Raw genomic sequence first — 5,865 nt, 5'->3', positions numbered from 1 at the left:
TTACATGAGAAAAGTTATTCAAAAGCTGATAATTTCAACTCAGAAAACTTGGTTAAATAAAATGAAATAGCTTTAGAATCAGAATGTTAGTCAGAAGCAAGTTCAGTATGATTTGAGAGTCAGAGTTTGGAATTCAGAGCCTCAAATCAGAGCAGATGATTTTGAAGACAGCATTGGAAACTTCACCGTGTACATCTGTATCAGAAATAGGGCCTCATCCACTTTTAGCAGGATGCAGAAAACTCCCAACTTCCTAGTTTCTCTATTCAAATTACAAATAGACCGTGAGATCAAATAGGGGTGCTCTCTACTGCATCTGCCAATGACAAACAAGGTTGACCTGATTTTGCTCTCCACGAGAAGTGGCTATAAGAGGTTTCATCAAGAGTGCAAAGGGTAACACTGGTTTGGGGGAAAGTACACTACATCTAAGATCAAAAGACCAAGGTCTGAATGCTAGCTCCTTCCTTCATCATTTTGGATGTCATGTTGCTTATTTTGGATATGTCACTTTACCTTCTTTGGCCTTAGTTTTCTTTTACCTGGAAAATGGGAACATTGTCAACCCTACCTGAGGACAGTGTGAAAATGTTCTGTAAATTTTCACCAAGGATACCTTTATTTTAAAGCTGAACACTTTTCTCAACAATAATCCTTAAAATCCTCTTTTTTTTTTTTTTTTGCAGTTGAATTGGAAGTATGTTTTTGGGGATTCAGTGTCTAGTGAATGTAACTGGTTTGTTTCCCACCTGTGATTTATTCCTAAGATAGATTTTATATGTTAGGGCAGAACTAGCCAGTATACCAGATAAACCTAAAATTGCAGTGCCTTAACACAATAGAAGTTTATTTCTTGTGCATATAAAATAGGTAATTCCTTATGCGTGGGTTTTTCTCCTCCAAGGGATAATTCAAGGACGTGGTTTCTTCTGTGCTCTGGCTTCATCATCTTTAACACATGGCTTCCAACATTGCTACATACAAAGCCATTGGAAAGGGAAAGAACATATAGGATACGGCATGGGAGGTTTTTATGAGCCAGCCCAGGACATGGTGTATGTATGTCCCTTCTGCTTAGTTTCCATCAGGTAGAACTCAGGCTTATAGCCATACTTCTTTGCAAGGATGGTTGGGAATGCAGTTGATTTTTGTGCCTGGGGAGAAAATGCAATGGAGTTGGGGAACAGCTAGCTAATGTCTGCAGATGAGAGTCTGAAAAACAGCTCACACTATATCTAGTCTACAATACAGTTGTATTGATCATTTTGAGTAAATTATCAGTTACTGAGGATAGAAAGACCAAAATTTTAAGGAATACCCTGAGGGCATTAAGAAAAGCTTGTGTTGGGCAGTGGTGGGCATGTGTGTGCTTGTGAGAAGCATAAGCAGGGGCTGGCATGGATTCAAAGATGCTCTCTTTCCTTTTCGTCTTCTCAGAGGGGCCAGCTGAGTTGGCTGGGCTCCACGTGGGAGGGAGAGCCCTGATACCCAGTGGTCACTTGAGCTTGTTTTGGCCAGCCGTACTTTCTGGAAAATTGCTGCTCCAGGAATATGGTGAAAAGGTCTATAAGAAAGCACAGTCTCCGCTGATTTCCCTGTCTTGGTTAACTTTCCTAGTTCCTCTGGGAGAAATGTGAACCATAAGACCATTTTTATGTGGAGAGTAATCTCATGGTCTAACTTTCAGGAAATAGAGATTTCATGGTCACAGGTTAGCCTCAGAAAATGTCTTGTTAATGAATAAATGATTCTGTGGTTCCTGAAGGTATGTGGATGTCAGGACTGATGATGCGAGAGGACCGTGAACTAAGGAAAATTGGCCTGTTGGGTTGTGCTGGGCGCAAGAATGAAAGGTATCCTACCTCTGAGTTATAAGCACCTCCAAGTGCCACGTAAGTGCATTTCAACCCAGATTTTTTATAAACAAATATACAGTGTTGACTACAGTCTTGCTAGCTATAGGCTCCCGTATTTTTATTTTTAATATAACTTTTTTTACATGAAAAAACCCATGCCTGTGGTCAGAGAATAATTTTGTGCACTGAGAACCTTTCCAGTTAAATTCACTTCTCACTCTTAGTGACCTTCACTTAGCAGCAGGTCATAAACTGCAGTGAAAATTAAAGCCCATGGAAAATTGTGTTATAATGAATAACAGGAAGAACAGCAAACCTGTAAGTGCTTTACCCATTTTATAGATGAGGAGTCTGAGGATCAGTGCATTTAAAGTACTGACTGATCCCCTAATAGAATCCAAACCAGTGTTTTCCACTGGTTTTTCATCTTCTGAGATGAACAGAAGATAAGATTAGAGAATACCCTCAATAAATTTTGGTGTTGGCAGTAGATTAGAGGTAAAAGTCAGAAAAGATCATGTAATTGAGTATGTAAACAAACACGGATTTTTGCTAATAGGCTTTATACTAGTGAAGGAAAAGGAAAGAGGAAATAATGAAGGTAAAGAAATGAATGAGGCAAGGACAAGTAACAAGGGAAACCAAAGCAAAGTGAAGGGAGAAATAGAGACAATTTGTTATTTTTTTTTTTGCTTTATTAACACCACCTTTCTTGTACACCAGAAGATTTAAAAAATCATGGCAGTAAAATTTTGGGAGGGATAGTGATAAAACTCATTTCCAAATATATATATATATATATATATATATGTAATAAAAGCACAATCACCATTCAGTGATCCTTTCTTATGTCCTAAGTAGTGCAAAGTTAACAAACAAGATGGGAGGGCACCCATCCATAAGTGTGTGTGGGGGACAGTGAGGATCTTTGTAGGGTTGTATCTTCCTATTATTAGGAATACAGACAGTAAACTCTGAATTGAGAAAATCATCATATTAAAGTTGTGTCTTATTTATAGACTTAATAATGGGGACCTAGAGTTGTATTTATTCTATTCCATGAGGAGCTAGAAAAGCATCCCTTTATTATGAAATAATTACTTTCTCAAGGTAGGAAGATAATAGTAATTGATGTCTGAATGATTTCCTGATATTCAGAAGTCAAATCCGAGGGAAGTTCCAAAACCAAATATAGATTATTTTTGGCTTTCATACCACTTTGAATGGTCTGTAACCATATTGTCTAATTAGAATTAAACAATCAAAAGTTGATTATAAGAGGATCTCCAGAGGCAGGATTAAGTGTGATTTTTTTTTCCCCTGCACATCTTTATTTTCTGATTGTTCTACAATTAACACAGATTAGTAAACAAATTAAAAGAGGTAATTGTTGCTGAACAAATACAGACAATTCTCAAATCCTGAACAAGACTGATTCATAGGCAAATATGTTGATTATAAATTAGACTGGGTTTTTAGATAAAGATGACAAGTTAAATTCTATTTTGATTTGAGTTCAGCTCACAAAGACCTCTGTAACTTTCATTAAGTTAACTTCAGCACTGACAAGGCAAATTGAAATTTACTATCTTTGCTCCTATTATGTGATGTCTGAGACTGGAGGAGGCTGGGAGGAATGGGGCTTCTTAACTCTTCTTGGACTTAAAAAAATAGCTTTATTGAACTTTGACATATGATGAATTCTACAAGTTAGAAATGTATAATTTAACAAATTCTGACCAAAGAGTAATTTCTTTTTTAAAATATTTATTTATTTATTTAGACTGCGCTGGGTCTTACTTGCGGCATGCAGGATCTTCGTTGCGGCATGCGGGCTCTTAGTTGCAGCACGCAGGCCCTTAGTTGTGGTATGCACACTCTTATTTGCGGCGTGTGGACTTCTTAGTTGTGGCATGCGAACTCTCAGTTGCGGCATGCATGCAGGATCTAGTTTCCCGACCAGGGACTGAACCCAGGCCCCCTGCGCTGGGAGCACAGGGTCTTACCCACTGGACCACCAGGGAAGTCTCTCGACTTAGAGTAATTTCTAACAAAACATTTGAATTAAGCCAAACCTATCCTTATATCCTAGTTCCTTGTACTGTTCCCTGTACTGTGTACATTGCAAAAGAATGTTGGATTGTGGGTAAAATAGATCTTTGGAGGTAAGTCTCAAAGACTACCATTATTCATGATCTTGTTTCTGTAAGAAAAAATATTCTTAACTCTGAAACACTGATTTACAGAGATATAAAAATATCTTGTTTGTGAGATGAAAAGTAAATATCTACCATTTGTCTCTGTTGACCATTATCCCAACCGATATATTTGGTCTTCTCACTTATTCTGAATATGGTGTGTATTGTTATATACCTCCCTAATGTTAGACTCCCAATAAAGCCAGATTACCCAATGTCATATGAAGCAGCTTATTGAAGGTGAGACTGTTGGAGATGGTGTGACCCTGTGAGGAAGTGGCCCTAGAAAGGGCCACATTTCTTATCCATTGAGATCCAGTGGGAGCTGATGCCTGAGTGGTAGAAGTAACCTTAACGCTGAGGTTTCTACTTCTCTGCCCAACCGTTTGTTCCTTGGAGCTTTGCTGCTTCTCTACTTAACCTCCCTACTGCTACCTCCTGCCTGGGGTCATCCTCTCTTTTTTCTGACTCAGGATATAAAACTCCCCCTAAGAGTGAATTTTTCTAGGCAGAGCTACGGCAGGGCTTACCTTTTTGAAGTCTACTGTGTATTATCTCTCTTGCAAGGAAGGAGAAACCTGAGGGGACATAGAAAGGTTGGAGTGAGAAATACACACATGCGTGTTCAGGTACGGACATGTGGGCACATACATTCACGTCTTATGGCTTTATACAGTGGGACTGTCACCCATCTGCCTTAAGATTAAAATTAAATAATAATTATAGCTATTAACTACAATTTAAAGATTTTTAAACCAACAAGTGTTTTAAAGCTAATAAATGGCATTTCTCAATAGCAACAAGAAATAAAAGAATGTCTGAAAATTGATTCCATAACTGTGTCTCGAATAAGAGGATTGATGACTCAGTCTGATACTGACCTTGAAATATGACTGCTCCTCTTTTCATAAAAGATGCTTTTTATATGTAAGCAATGAAAATGACCTTACAATTTTATATCCCATTCTTACAATTCTTATAATTTTAATCCCATTATAGCATAATGTGGTTATTATTATATCAGTAGAATTATCTTTATTCTCAGTAAGTATTAAATGTAACTGTAAGATTAGCGTTGATGCATTTGATAGTCGGGTCACTTTGTCGTGAATTCCTGTGTCCCTTTTACTCCGGCAAGATTTTGGTGAAAGCACATGAGAATTGACACTGCCAAACCTTGTGTTCCAGGTGCTTTATAGAAATTTCCATGTTTGATCTTTGCAGCAAGCTCGTGAACTAAGTACCATCGTTCTAAATCTACAGATGAGAACACATGCTTAGGGAGCTCAACGATTTGATGAACAGCACATAGTGAAAGTCTGAGCTTTGTTCATACCTAGGTCTGCGTGTCCTCCTTCTTCTTGCTCTATGCTGGCTCTCTAGTTACACAGTGCCCCAATTTGGCCGTCCAAGGACCCAGACTTTAGGCAATCACTAATTATTATCACTAATTGTTATCTGAGCTAAGGCTCCTTGGTCTCCATTCAAGTGGGATTTAAATCATCAACTTAGAAATAACTCTTTCAAATAAGAAGTTGTCTCCCCCAATTCAAAAAGCATAATCCTTTAAAAGAGTATTTCCTCCATATTTCATGGCCACTAGTCTCTTTTTGCTGTCCTGTTTCCACTTTTACTGCCAGACCTGAAGTATTTGATATGCTGATTGCTGGACACTGGAAAGTTTCACTATTTTCCTGTTCAAGTGAGAGAAACTGAGAAGTCGGTATTGTTCTTTTAGTGTCAGATTCTATTCCATTTCCTACCCTAATGCAACAAGGTAGAGATGAATGCAAGAGCATATGAAGAAAGGA

This window comes from Lipotes vexillifer, unplaced genomic scaffold, assembly GCF_000442215.2.
Source record: "Lipotes vexillifer unplaced genomic scaffold, Lipotes_vexillifer_v1.1 scaffold1066, whole genome shotgun sequence".
Taxonomy (NCBI): Eukaryota; Metazoa; Chordata; class Mammalia; order Artiodactyla; family Lipotidae; genus Lipotes; species Lipotes vexillifer.
Note: the sequence above shows the minus strand (reverse complement) of the source record.